We start from the raw sequence: 15,503 nt of genomic DNA on the forward strand, positions 1-15,503 counted from the left end.
GAAGGAGTAAATAAGTTCAAGATTAAAAGTAAAAAGTGTTAGAGAACTCTCCCTATGGGGTTAATCTCTATTCTCTTCAATCCTCTCTGTGTTCCCACAGAACACTATTCATTTCTTTTCCAGCTCTTTCCTCGTGGCTATGGCAACCTGTTTGCTGGTGTATTTGTCAGAATGGGCTAGGTTATGCCACAGTAACAAACAGCCCCCAATTCAAACAGCAAAGATTTAACTTCTCACTCACCTTCCATGTCCCTCACAGGTTGGCTGCTGCTCTGTTCACCACGTCATGGTCACTCTGGAGCCCAACTGGACAGTGCAGCCTGTTTCTGGGGCATTGCTGGATGCCATGAGACAGGGAAAAGGAAAATGTTATAAGGAAGGTTCTGCCCCACCCAGAAGTAATACATATTCATTCTGCTCACATTTCATTGTTCAAAGCAAGTTCAATGACCACACCTGTGTTGAACATGGCAAGGCTGTGTGATCCTCGTAAAGGGGGGAGTAAGAAGTTTGGTAGATAGTCATACTCTAGCACAACTGGGCTGCATCTGCTGCTAAACTGAGAGCCTCCAGAAGGCAAGGACTGGGCACTAGTCACAGCCACACCCTGTGCCCGGCACAGTGCTCTCGAGCTTTGGTGCACTGAGCAAGAGAGAGAGTTCTTTAATTTGGCCTGGAGCATCTAGCTTACTCCACCCCAAGGTGGAAAGTCCTCCTCCAGTCATATCTCCTGTAGAAAAGGGAGTGAGCCTACTGCCTTCCGGGGGCAAGCAATCCCATGCCAGGTTACCAGAAGATAGTGTATCTGCTGGCAGGAAGAAACTCCCGCAGGTGTCAGCCACCCCCCGGGGGACCAAGCCCCATTTGTATGTGGACTCAAGAGCAATAATTCACCAAGTGCTGTACAAGCATGGTTTTATTTGGCCTTCAGAACATCCCTGTGGACCTGATGAGGCAGACAGCTAGTAGCATCCCCAAGATAGTGAAGTTGACATTGGAATCCAGTCCACCGCTGGTGGGAATTTAAATGGTGCAGCCACTGTGGAAAGCAGTATGTCGATTCCTCAAAAAATTAAACATAAAATAACCATATGGCCCAGCAGTTCCACTTCTGGGCATATATACAAAGAACTGAAAGTGAAGGCAAAAAGATATTTGTACATCCATGTTCGTAGCAGCACTATTCACAATAGCTAAAAGGCGGAAACAACCCAAGGGTCCCACAATGAAAGAATGGATAATCAAAATATGGTATATCCACACAACAGAGTATTATTCAGTCTTCAAAAGGAAGGCGAGTCTGACACATGCTACAACATGGATGAACCTTGAGGACATTCTGCTAAGTGAAAGAAGACCATCACAAAAGGACAAATACTGCATGATTCCACTTACGTGAGGCTCTAGAGTAGTCAAATTCATAGAGACAGAAAGTAAAACAGTAGTTGGCTGGGGCTGGAGGGAGGGGACTAGGGGAGTTAGTGTTTAATGGATGTAGAGTTTTAGTTTGGGAAGATGAAGAAAGTTCTGGAGGTAGTTGGTGGTGATGGTTGCATAATAATGTGGATGTACTTAACGCCACTGAACTGCTACACTTAAAAATGGTTAAGATAGTAAATTTTATGCCATGTATATTTTTACCATAATTTTTCAAAAGGACCAAGTAAAGTGACTTGCCCAAGGGTATGAAGCTAGGAAGAGGAAGAGTCAGGGCTTGAGAATCTGAATCCACTGCTCTCTCCCCAATACCGCATGACTTCTTACCGTTATGGGCTCTGTCTCTGTATCAACCTGCCTTCCTCACCCACAATTCTCCCACCACCTACCACAGATTATCTCCCCTCCCCCGCCCCAATCCTGCTTGCTGGCTAGAACACAGTGTTCTATGTCATGGCTTCATTCATTCAACAAACATGATCGGAATACGCACTATGTGTAAAGCACCCCCAGGTACCCCCAGTACCCCAGGTACTCCAGGGATCAGCCACAGAGTTCAGTCCCTGCTCTCCAAGGACTCTCAGCCCAGCAGCAATTTCAGTGTGCAAAGCATTGGAAAATAAAAATGAGCAGGAATCTACAGACACACAGAGGAGACCCTTAACTCTGCCTGGAGATATCAGAGAAGGCTTCTACGTGGAGAGGACATTTGGTCTGAGCCTTGGAACATGAGTAGAAGTTTTCCAGATACACTCCATAAAGGGAGCAATGTGTACAAAGTCGTGGAGACAAGAGAGAACAGATAGATGGTTAAGGAATACCAAGTCATTGAGGGTAGGCCTCATACTTGGGAAGCTGAGAAGTTTGTAGGGACCGTGAACCATCATGGACACAGTATGTGGACACAGTATGTCATGGTAAAGAGTCTAACTTTCTTCTTATGGGCAATGGGGAGCCATTATTGGATTTAGCAGGGGAGTGGCATAATCAGATTTGCATTTAGAAGGGTAGAGAGGAGCTTCTAGGGAGTCAAGTTCAGAGGCAAGAAGTTCAACGAGAATGTTGCCAAAGCTCAGTCAGAACCTAAGGAAGGCCCGAGCCAGGGAACGGCAGGGGGAATGAAGAGAAGGTGGCCACTGGAACTTCAGTGGCCTGGGACACAGATTTCTATCTGTTTTATTCATGGCTATACATTCATTTTCTGGCATATAGTGAGTTCTCAGAAATACTTATTGAGTGACCAATAAACATTAATATTTATTGAATGGTCAATATCAGAGATAACTAGAAAGCAGAAAAATGGGACTTAATGAACACTGAATACAAGGGATGATGGAAAAAGAAGAATCTAAAATTACTCCCAGGTTTTTGTGTTGAGCTGGGCTGATGTCTGTGTCTCACCAACATAGGACCATTGAAAACCTGAGAAGCATTTGGTTTGATGACCATGCCTTCAGCTTCGGGCTCTTTGAGTCTGAGCTGAGACAGCTGTCATCCAGGTGGAGGTGATGCAAACCCAGGTGGTGTTGGCTTTATAGGTCTGGAGCTGGGGAGTAAGATCTAGGCTGGAGATAGACATTTGAGAGTCCCGAGTGCAAGATGTTGTGTGAAGCAGGTTGTACAGGGAGGCGAGTGCTCTCCTCTAGAAAAAGTAGGCCTTGCCTTTTTAGCCAAGCTTCTTTTTCAACCTAGGGAAGGAGTAGGGTCCCTGCTATCATCATCTCGCAGGAAAATCCCAGAGGAGACCCCACATGCATGTCAGCCCCTGCAGATTCAGCCTCCAGCCTCCGGCCACATTCTCTCCTCTACACAGCCCTCGTGCACGGCTTCCTCCTTCCATGTGCCCCAACCTGCGGGCAGGGCCCAGCTCCCTCCTGTGCCCTGGAGCTGCCTTCAGCCAGCCCAGCCCACTGGGTTCTGATCTCTGGGGCTCTGCCGGCATTTGCAGTGAACGCCACACTCCGTGACCTTTAATGCCATACTGCTCCTCGGTGTGGTTTGAGCTCATCTGGCACTGATTGAACACCTGCACATGCAAGCCCGGAGCCTGTGGCTGGGCAAGTCTCTACCACTGCCCTGCCCTGGAACAGGCTGTCACCATCAGTGCCCTGTGGGGTAAGCACAGTGGCCTCCTACCCCATCTCCCAGCTACAATCTTGCCCCCCCCTCCTGCATCCCCCACCCTTCCAACCGCCTAAACCTGGATCTGCTGACATCACTCTCCTGCCCCGAAACCTCCCAGAGCTCACAAAGGCCACAGGACAAGGACCAGGCTCCTCGGTCTGCCCTGCAAGCTCTCTTTTAAGCTAGCCTCAACCTACCTTTTCAATCTGACCCTCCACCCTGCTGCCCCCGCAAACATAACATGCCTGGCTGACTCCACTTCCTCTCTAGAGCCTGGGTTTAACACCCGGCACCATCATGTACCAGCTGTGTGACCACAAGCAGTTTATTTGACCTCTCTGGGCCTTTGTAAAATAATGATAATAATAAGATGTGCCTCCTGGGCTGTTGTAAGGATTAAATGAGTTAATGTTTGCAGAGCTGGGTGTAGACTGATAGCTGGGTTTACTGTTTCTATTATCCCCACCACTGAACCTTCACTCGGGGTGTTCCCACCCCCCACGACCCACTTCCTCAGCCCCCACATCTGCAGGGTACAGGCCTCTGTCCTTCAACATCTTCCTGGATGCCAACTCCCCGACCCCCTGGAGACTCATTGCACTGTCTGAATTATCTCAGTATCATAAGTTATTTCTGTTTGCCCCTCGTCAGACAGCAAAGGTTTGCGGTTAAACACCATTGCTCATCTCCCTCTGGGACCCCCACAGCCTCCAACACAGCTCTTGGCATATAGTACGGCAACATGATTAGTGGGAGTTCACAGGGTCTGGACTCTGACAATCTTGAGTTCACATTCTGGCTCCAACACTTACTAGCTGCGCAACCGTGGCTTAGTTACTTAACCTCTCTGAGCCCCAGTTTCCACATTAGGAATAGGGAGGACCATCCCACTCTCGCGGAGTTGCCGGGAATAGATCTGATAATATTAATATCTGGAGACTGCTGACCGAGTGTCTGACACGACAGAAGCCCTTAGCGAAGGTTCCTTTCCTTTCCACCTTCCATACGCCTCAGATTCACACCTTCCACGGTTTCAGTGTAAGCACTTAGACAGCAGGGATCACATGGAGGTCCTGGAGGTCCCTCCTTGGTCCCTGGGTCAGGGCAGTGAGGCTCAACATCTAAGTGGTCCTAGTGGGCGGTGCAGGCAATGTGGGCAGCAGAGCTAGGATGAACTTATTTGTTGCTGACTTTCCTCTGGGCGAAGCCTCTACAATATGCCGCCTTCTTAAAGTGGAATGAATTAGGCAGCTCCCGGGGCTCCAGGCTTCCTCTCCCACTTCCACCTCTGGAGGCTGTGAGACACCCAACAAGGCTCCAGAGACCCTATTTTTCTGGCGCCAGGGACCAGCAAAAGCTCCGTGCTGGCTGCAGGGGGGAGAGAGGAAGCCGTCTCTGCCCTGGATCAAGCTATATTTGACTTGCTAGGCAAGGCCATCCCCGCAGGCCACATTCCGTGGCGCCGTGCCAGGCTGGTGTGTAATACGCTCCGGCCACCCTCTCGTTACCTAATGCTTTCCTAATCTGCAGCTTACGCAAGCCGAGTACAAATCTCTGAGAACACCAAGAGAAACACCACGGCAGGCACCTCCCCGGCTAGCCTGCACCCTGCTTTGGGGCTGGTGGTGTCATCGCGGAGTTACTCGCTGCTCATTACCATGAGGTCTCCTTGGTAGGTCACTTGGAGCCCCATGTGTCACATGGACTCCCCCAATCTGTGCCTCCACCCCTTCTCTGCCAACACGCATGTTACACTAGAAATTCCAGCCTACACCAAACCTGGACAAAGTCTTATATCTTTCTGTTTTGCTATCTGCAAAGCACATCTTTCAACAAATGGTGCTGGAACAATTAGGAAATCAATATACAAAAAAAAATCTCAACCCTTACTTCACATCATATATAAAAATTAACTCAAAATAGATTATTGACCTAAGGGTAAAACCAAAAATTACAAAACTTTTGAACAAAATAAATATAGAGTAAGATTTTGTAACCTTGGATTAGGTAAAATTTCTTAGAATAGAAAATATATAAAAGGAAAAAATTGGTAAATTGAAGTTAATAAAAATGTAAACCTCCACCTCTTAAAGGATACTTTTTAAGACCATGAAACGACCAGCTATAGACTGGAAGGAACTATTTGCAAAAAATATTGAACAAAGAACTTGCATCTGGAATGTAGAAAGAACTCCTGCAACTCAATAAGAAAACAAACAGCCCAACTTAAAAATAGGCAAAATACTTGAGCAGATATTTGACCAAAGAAGAGAGGAGGATGGCAAGTAAACATTTGAAAAGATGCTCAACCTCATTAGTCATTAGGGAAATAAAAATTAGACCACAATGAGATACCACTACACATACACTAGAACAGCTAAAATGTGATTAAATAACTAAATAAATCTGACAATACTGAGTGTTGGTGAGGATATGAAGCAATTGGAGTTCTCATACATTGCTCATGGGAATGCAAAATGGTGCAGCCACCCCAGAAAACAATTCAGTGGTTTTTTATCAAGTTAAACATATGACCCAGTAATCCCACTTACCCAATCTCATTTACACAAGAGAAATGAAAATATATGTCCACACACAGACTTATAGACACATGTTTGTTGAATCTTTATAATAACTCCCAGTTAGAAACATCCAAATGACTTTCACCTGGTGACAGGATAAACAATGTGTGGTGCCTCTACACAATGGACTATTACCCGGAAGTAAAAAAGACCAAACTACTGTACACACAACAGCATAGATGAATCTTGAAAACACCATATTAAGTGAAAGAAGGCAGGCAGAAAAGATTGCACAATGCATGATTCTAAAACTCCAGAGACAGAAATCACATCAGTGATTGCTAGAGGCTATTGGGAAGGGAGGAGATTGATTACAAATGGGCACAAGAGAATTTTTTGTGGTGATGGGAACATTCTATATCATAATTATGATGGGACTTATACAAGCAGATACCTTTGTCAAATCTTATTCACCTGTATACTCCGTAAGTGTGAATTTTATTATAGTGAAATTATGCCTCAGTAAATATGACTTTTAAGGTAACATAAAATAGAATAAAATGTCCTCATCATGAGGATACAATGACACCATTAATAATAATGGCCAATGTGTATCAGGCACAGCCCCCCAAAATTTACCCACATTGTCTCATTTAAGCTTTAAACAATCCTTGCATTTCCTCACACACACCAAGCACTTTCCACGCCCAGGGCTTTGCACTTGCTGTTCCCTTTACCTGCAGTGTTCTTCCCCCAGATGACTCTGTCTCTCATGTTCCTCAGGTCTCTACTCAAATGCCACCTCCGAGGAACAGAAGGCCTCCCCCTTTCCATCTAAAATAGTCCCCCCCAACCTATCTCTGTCTGACCTGGTTGTATTTCCTCATGGTGCGTAGTGCTACCTGCCATTACACTGCATCTTGTTTGTTTGTATCTCTCCGCAAGAATGCCATTCATTCATTTACCACTTCTTTTATCCCACCAGCACCCACTGAGTGCCTACCACGCGGCATGTGTGAACAAAGCCCAAGCTCTGAGAGGCAGAAAGATGCCACAAGGAAAATGTCATGGTGACCTGGCCCCTGTCTACCTCCGAGCACCACCTCTCATAACCTGGTGGGGTCTCTGCAAAGCTCTTGTCTGCTGGTATAGACTGAATGTTTATGCGCCCCCAAAATTCCTATGTTAAAAATCTAATCCCCAGTGTGATGGTGTTTGGAGGCGAGGCCTTTGGGAGGTGAGTAGGTCGTGAGGTTGGAGCCCTCATGGATAAGACTCGTGCCCTTACGAAATAGGTCTCAGAGAGCTCCCCCACTCCCTCCACCACGGAAAGACACAGCAGGAAGGAGCTGTTTATTAACCAGGAAGTGGGTCCTCACTGACACCGAATCTGCCAGTGCTTTGATCTTGGACTTCCCAGCTTCCAGACTGTGAGAAATAGATGCCCGTTGTTCATAAGCCTGTGGTATTTTGTTAGAGTGGCTTGAACGAACTAGGACACCTGTTTTAGAGTCACAGAAGCTGCAGTGTGGAAGGAGCACTGGTGTAGGAATTAAGCACTGGTGTGCCCTCAAGCCAGGCACAGTAGCAAGCACCTGAAATCCCAGCTACTGTGCAGACTGAAGCAGGAGGATCACTTGAGCCCAGGATCAATGTCATAGGCGCCTGGGGGGGAAAAAAAGAAACTTTTACTCTCAGCCCTTCCAACATGCCCCCAGGAGACCCTGAGCCAGTCACATCGCTTAATAAGACCTCAATTTCCCCTCTGGTAAAATGATTAGATGCGTGTTTTTCAAATGTTAGTATAAATGGAATCCCTTGTGCAATTGATTAAAACTGCATGCTTCTTCCCCAGAAAGTCATATTCAGTAGCTCGTGGGTGGGGTCAGGGTTTCAGCATTCTTAACCTTCACCCAGGGTGGTCTAATGTAGGTGGTCCAGGGACCAGATTTTGGATATCAGTGATTTTCAAACTACAAATCATTGTTCAGCTATAAAAAATCTTCCTGCCAATAAAATTTGACCCAGAAAACCACATGTAAAGCATATAAATCAGAGAGGCCGTGGTGGGCAGGGGAAGGGAGCAGGATGATGCTGACTCCTCCTCAAGTGTTTCTCACACACTCCCCCCATCCCACCATCCAGGGGCTCCAGGCACCCTAGGGTTCCCTGGAACACACACAATCTGAAAGCCACCATCCTGGAACCTTCCCGATGTCATCATTGCACAAATATCTGTATTTACTACACACTGAGCACTGTCCTAGGTACTAGGTGTCCAACAATAAGCAAAACAGGTAAGTGCAATGGATTTCACTCTTGTGGAATGGCCTGCATGTATAGTGCTTACCACGTGCCAGGCACTGTTCTAAGGGCTTTTCATGTATTATCTCATTTAATTCTCACTGCAACCCCACAAGACAATTACTGTCATTAGCCCCATTTTACAGACAAGAAAACTGAGGCCCAGGACAATTAAATAACTTGCCAAAGGTCACACACTAGAGAATGCCAGAGCTGGAATTTGAATCCAGTTAGAAATCCTGCCCTCTGGCCTAGGAGCCCATGAGGTGTGTGCGAGCCCACCTGAGAAACGTAGGCCTGTCTGCCTGCCTCTCCACCTTCAAACCAATCCCTTTAGCACTCAAGCCCTGTGGGGTTGAGGCTCCAAGACCCAGCTGCAGGTAAAACTGGATCCCACGTGACTTTGAGTTGACCCAAGTGGCATTCTCTACCTGCAGAGACGCCGAAGGGCTCATTTCTGGAGTGTGGAAGAATGTTCTATCTGGCCCAGGTACTGAGTTTATTCTGGTCACCCCTACACCATTTCATCTGCTGTGGAGAAGATGAATGTGCCCAGAAGTTCTGCTGGTGTCCCTGACTTGACAGGGTGAAATTGATCCATCTGCAACCAGAAGCAGCAGCACCAAATTAGGAGGCAGAGCGGGGAGACAGCCAAGTGAACGCTGAGTAAGAGGACTCTTCCAGCAGGAGTGGGGGAGGGAGCTGGGAGGTCATTTACACCCAGGCCACCCATTTTGCTAACAGGGGAGCTGAGGTCCCAGGAGAGGAGGTGGGTTTCTTAGCGTTGTCTCAGCTGTGTTTTCAGGCTCCTGTCACTGCCTCCAAGGTACAGAGGAAGGTGATGGGATTAGAGGCACGGAGACCCAAGTCCACATCCCAGCCCCACCCTGTATAGCCCTGTGACCTTGAGCAAGTCACTTAACATATAAGTCTTGGTTCCCCATCTGCACAAGGGAGATGATAACATCCCTCAGGGAGTCCGTAAAGTTTTCAGGAGATAATTCATTCAACCCTACCCATGCCAAGCAGCTACTCAATAATGCCTGCTCCTCTCTACTCCTTTCCTCTTGGATTTACCCAAAATATACCCATTTTCAGGAATTAGCTCATTGTAACTGCGGCTTAACAGGTCTCTGTTTGGAAATGGGTTTCAACCTGTGCTGTTCTAGGTATGGTCCACAGGCTGGCAGCATTAGCCTCCCCCAGGAAATCACTGGAAATGCAGAGTCTCAGGCCCCACTCCAGCCCTGATGAACAGAGTCTGCAACTTAACCAGACCCGCTACCTCCACTTGCGAGAAGCACTGTATTTAGCACACTTTTAATGGATTGACTTATGGGTTTTGACCTTCTTTGACCCCAGTTCTTGATAGCCAACATTCATTGAGCACTTCGTACATGTCAGGCATGAAGGAAATATCGTATAAGCATGATCTTATTTAAACTGTACAACAATCTCAAGAGCTGGGATTCTTACCACCCGTTTCACAGATAAGGGAACTGAGTATAGGGTGGGTTAGTTTCCTTGGCAGGTAAGTGCTAGAGCCACACTTCAAACTTTGGGCCCCTGTAACTCTAGGCCTCTCACTTAACCATTTTGCCACTCTGCTGGCTGGGACCAGGCTAGCCCTGCCTCTGCAGAAACTGGCGATGCATTGTTTTTTTGTTATTTTGGGTTTTTTTTTTGAGACAGAGTCTTGCTTTGTTGCCCAGGCTAGAGTGAGTGCCATGGCGTCAGCCTAGCTCACAGCAACCTCAAACTCCTTGGCTTAAAGGATCCTACTGCGTCAGCCTCCCGGGTAGCTGGGACTACAGGCATATGCCACCATGCTTGGCTAATTTATTTTTCTATATATATTTTTAGTTGGCCACATAATTTCTTTCTATTTTTGGTAGAGACAGGGTCTCACTCTTGCTCAGGCTGGTCTCGAACTCCTGACCTTGAGCGATCCACCTGCCTCAGCCTCCCAAAGTGCTAGGATTACAGACGTGAGCCACTGCGCCTGGCCTGCATTGGTTTTTTTAAATCCCTGCCCTCCTTGAGGGAGCCCCAAAGGCCTGCACTGCGCTCATTATGTTCCCATTTTATGGATGAAAAAATTATGGGTCAGAGACATGTTGCAACTTGCTGAAGGCCACAGAGCCAACAAGGAGCCAGTCTCAGATTCAAATCCAGCTAGATCTGACTTCCCAGCTGGGTCCTTCCCACTTCCAAGGGATTTGTCTGAATTTCCGGCCTGCTAATGTGGCACCTTGGACTAGGCATTTCTTCACATAATCCTCTTGGCCACAGCCATGGTGGGGAGATGCTATTACTGCCATCTCAGTTATTACTGCACCCAAGGCAAGGACAGGTCACATGACTTGTCTGGGTCACACAGCTGCTTAGCAGAGACAGAGCTGGGGGTGACACCAAGTCTCTCTAACCCTAAAGTTCAAGCTCTTTCCTCTGTCCTTCCAGCTTCACAAGGTGTCAGTGGTTCCCCCCAAAAGAGGGAAGGTTCTCCACCCAGATAGCCCACCATGGTAGGACTTTTAACTGTGGAACTATAACACAAAGGGTAGACCTATGCCAAAACAGGACAGCAGGTCACATGGTTAGGAAACTCATTAGAGCGAGACTCCTGCGTTCAGTTCCCCATTCACTAGCTGTGTGACCTTGAGCAAGTTATTCAGACTCTCTGGGCCTTCATGCACTCACCTGTAAAATGGGGCAGATACGAATGTCTTCCCTGAAGAGCTGTCGCGAGAATCAAATGAGACAGGCTTGCAAAGTGCCTAAGGCAGGGTCGGACAAACAGTAAGTGCTCAATTCACCATTATAATTCTAGTTATTTCTTTCCTGTGCTCCTAAAAGGCACAGGCTGTGCAGCTGGGTGTGTAAGACAGACTGAGTGTTGGGGCGCTGCCTGCGAGATGTCCCCCACCAGTTCACTCTGGCAGTGTGGAAGTGAGAAAGATGCCAATCAGCAGGAACTCAGGACCCAGCGCAAACCTCAGCTATTGAGAAAGAAAATTACAAATACGAGACGAGCGTTGGCTGCACATCGGCTGTTCTTCCCCTTCTCTCAGGCTTAGCTCCCCATCTACAGCGTGGGAGGAGTGTGGACCAACCTGCTTCCTGGGCCCTGAGAGCCACGGCTGCACCTGCCCCACCACAGAGAACGGGGCCCTCCTGGTAAACGCAGGGAGCTGGTTCCATGGTGGCTTTGCCTCCCAGGCCACACGACCTGTTGGGGTGGAGCTTGGATGAGAAATCTGTTCGGAGCGCACTAAAGCCCCAGCCCCAAATCCTTTCCTCTTCCAACCTCTGCCAAGCCCGGCTGGCGGGGACATTTCCCCGACGTGCTCCCGCTGCCTTCTGGCTAATGAGGCATGGCATTGCAGCTCACGAGTGTGTGCGCGGCCCCCAGACTGGCTCACCGAGCCACCGCTCACCGAGCCAGGCCTAGTACCCACCGATCCACGGGTCAGACCCACAAACAGAGTTTCCAAAATGCCATGTCCCGTGTCAAGAAGAGTTTCTGACACATTCCACAGAAGCACCCCTCATACCCACCTCACTCAGCTCCTGACATGTTCTAGAAGGTCACTCACCACACACGGGCCAGCACCCAGGAGGCCGGAGGTCAGGAGTAGCTTGCAGCTGCTTGGCTGTTACTTCCCCGGTCTCAGTCATAGCTTCCCCTCACTGAAAATTCCAGAAGTGTGAACTAAATCTTTTTTCAAATAAACTTTTTACTTCAGAATAACTTTAGATGTACAGGAAAGTTGCAGAGATACTACAGAGAGAGCCCATAGGTACCTTACTCAGTTTCTTCTAATGCTACCATTTTACATTACCGTGGTACATTTGTCACTACTAAGAAACCAGCATTGGTATATTATTGTTAATTAAACTCCAAACTTTATTCAGACTTCACTCATTTTTCCACTAATGACCGCTTTCCGTTCTAGGATACCACATTGCATTTATGACTAAATTGTTTATAAAGTCCCTTCCCAGATCTAAAAACAGAAGAGCACTAAGCCTTCATGCTAAGGGCTTTGGGTGTGTGAATTAGCAAATAAATATTGTGCTGTGTAACTTTAGGCAAACCCCTTACCCTCTCTGAGCCTCAGTCTCTTCAGCTACAAAAGGGGGATGATACCAGTACTGCGTCAGGGGGCTGCTGGGAGGTAATCACTTGGTAACAATTCATGTGAAGCACTCAACGTGGCTCTCAGTACCTCACGAGCACTCTCTTGATAGATCTCAACTGGTGGAAACCATACCCAGACCATAGACAGGACTGACCCAGCACACCGTACACTCCTTGGCAAAAAAGTCTTCCAGCAAAATGGCTGCTCCAGAAAGAAGGCATCGTGTTGCTGGTCCAAGATGTGAGACCCAATATGGAAAGCACAGGATGGAGAAGGGCAAAGATCTAGTCACCTGCCCATTCATTAGCTGTGTGACCTTGGGCAAACTCTTTAGCCCCTCAGTCTTAGCACCAACATCTGCTAAATGGAGACAAATCATCCAGCTAACAGGGAGTGGCTGAGATACATGGTGGAAACATCTAGCAGTACTGAGGTGTCGCTCTTCCAGGAGCCACTAACTTGTCCACAGCAATTGAGACCATTAAAGAATCAACTGAAATCTGATGTGGACCGTTCTCAGGGGTTGGTTATTGGATCCTGCTCCTTTTTTTTGGAAAGGGGGTGGGGACAGTGGTTAACTAATGGTTAACAGTTTGCCCTTCTTTTCCCAGTCAAAGCCATGTTGAAAAGCCAATTCCATAGTCTTCATTGCTACGATGACTTTCCTCATCCAGAATGAAATTAGGCAAGGATCCCAATTGTGCTGCCTGTGTCTAGTTTTAAAAGGAAGCACAGAGCTGTTCCCATAGCCACTCTGGCAAAGATCATATAGGGACTGTTTCCACAGAATAGCAGCTGCAGGGTCCAGAGAAATTGAACAGTATTACTCCTGTTTAGAGATGAACAAATGAGAACCAGGCAGACTGTTTGTTCAAGGTCCTACAGCAGGAGAGGTTCAGAGCTAGACTCTAGTCTCATGGTTTCCACTTCCGGGTTCTTGGCTCTCTGACTTAGAGGCCCATTAGGCTCTGAGCTGCTGGAGGATATTCATCCACCTATCCACTCATCTATCCATTCACTCATTCATCCATCTACCATCCACCCACTCACCCATCCACCCATCCATCCATCTACCCCATCCATCCATCTATCCATTCACTCATCCATCCATCCATCTATCCATTCACTCATCCATCCATCTACCATCCACCCATCCACCTACCCATCCATCTACCCATCCATGCACCCACCCACCCATCCATCCATCACCCTTCCATCCATCCACGTTGGCATTTGACACATTCCTTATGGCAGACACGATGCTGGGTGCCAGGAAGCCAGGGGAGAACAAGACTGTCACAGTCCCTGAGTTCATGTATCTTTCCATCCAGTGAGATAGAAGTGAGTCTATCACAGTGTCTGGCATATGGTAGGTGTACAGTAAATGTTTGTTGAATGAATAATAGATCTTTCATCTTTGGTAATGCTTCCACCTTTATGACTGATGTGCTGGGTCATTTGAAGATGTTAGTGAAGCTAAAGACTCAGTATTTGTACGTGTCTTGAACCACTTTCTTGCATCATTATTTTGACCAGAAGACTTTGTGTGATGGTGTGCAGACATAGCAACAACCTTGGGCATGGAGTCCAAAGACCCAAGTTCATATCCCAGCTGAGTTGCTTACTCCTAAGGGGCTACTAAAAGATACTTGAGCCTCAGTTTTCTCAACTATAAAATGGGGGAAACACTTGATTTGCCTATTTCATGCAATTGCTGTGAATATAAAAAGGAAGGAGGAACTGCTGGAAAGTATGATATGAATAAATGGTTGAGAGGTTACTTCAACGATTTACTCAGATGGCAAGTATATTGAGGACACAAGGGAAAACAAAGTGATCAGCTTTTCAACACATTCATTCTGGCCTTCTGTAATTTAACTGGTTGCAATTGCCCCAGATTTATTCCAACCTTAGAAGAGATTAAATTTATGGATTTGTGGCATCACATGTCATCCCAGCCAATCCTGACCCATATTTCTCTCCATTTGGTGCATGCAACAACCGTACAAAGGGGTGTTGTAACCTTAATTGCTTGCAAAGTGTTTTGAAATGCTTAGATTAAAAGCTCGGTGAAGTCCAAAGTATTAGCATTCTATATGCCAAGGAGCTGTGCTGAGCCCCACCTGGGTTCACTGGAGCAGGAAGACAGTGCAGTGTATGTTCTCAGGGCTGCTCCAGGAAATTTGGGGTTTAAGGTCCTATTCATGGGATGGCCCTACCTAGACCACCCCCTGCTTCCTAGCTTCTAAGCTACCCAGGCCCTTGGCGATTTCCCACATTGCTTCTGAGCTGTTTTTTCCATTTCTTAAGTTCCTGGGTCACAAGGCCAGAGCTGCACCAACTTCAGTGTCACCGGTCTGCTTTCCTGGGTGATCTCAGCCTGAGTCCTAGAAAGGCGCAATTATGTCATCTGTAACTTCTGTATGCCCCTTCATGGAAGCCAGGAGTTGATGAGTTAGTCTTTACTAATTTTTAGTTTAGAGTTAAAATTCTATCCCTTGGTGGTTACCCTTGGGGCAGGTGCCAGGCAGGCACTGAAAGGGCAGAAAGAGCTTCTGAGGTCTCATCAGTGCTCTGCCTTCTAGATCTGAGTGTCACATCCGTCCGTTCAGTTTGCAAAAATTCACTGAGCTATACACTTATATGTGCATTTTTCTGTATGTTTGCTATACTTTTTACAAAGTAAAGTATTTTTCAAAATCGATCCAGATGCTAATTTACTTCATTTAGAAGAGATTAATGTCACCTCAAGTTTTCCCTTGTTTCCATTTCCATTTTTACACTTATAGAAAGAAAAAATAAAATAAAATGCCTCCATTAGCCATTTTAACTAGGTCTAATGCAGGGGAGGGGTTCTCAACAGGAAGTCCCAGGTTGCCTTCAGGGACCCGTGTGAACCTGTCCTGACAAAATTCTGTTGTATACACGTGGCTGGCATTGCTCTGAGGGGTGTCCACAGCTTTTGTCAAATTAT

General features: G+C 47.0%; 1 long non-coding RNA gene across 1 annotated transcript; it reads right to left on the minus strand.

The window, feature by feature from the left end:
• Positions 1 to 254: 254 nt before the first annotated feature.
• Positions 255 to 11,709, minus strand: LOC123645012. Its single transcript, XR_006737366.1, has 3 exons — positions 11,695 to 11,709; positions 11,501 to 11,616; positions 255 to 337 (listed from the first exon to the last, which is right to left on the minus strand). It is a non-coding gene; the product is annotated as an uncharacterized LOC123645012 (long non-coding RNA).
• Positions 11,710 to 15,503: the final 3,794 nt, after the last annotated feature.

Source organism: Lemur catta, chromosome 9, assembly GCF_020740605.2.
Source record: "Lemur catta isolate mLemCat1 chromosome 9, mLemCat1.pri, whole genome shotgun sequence".
In the NCBI taxonomy this organism is placed as follows: domain Eukaryota; kingdom Metazoa; phylum Chordata; class Mammalia; order Primates; family Lemuridae; genus Lemur; species Lemur catta.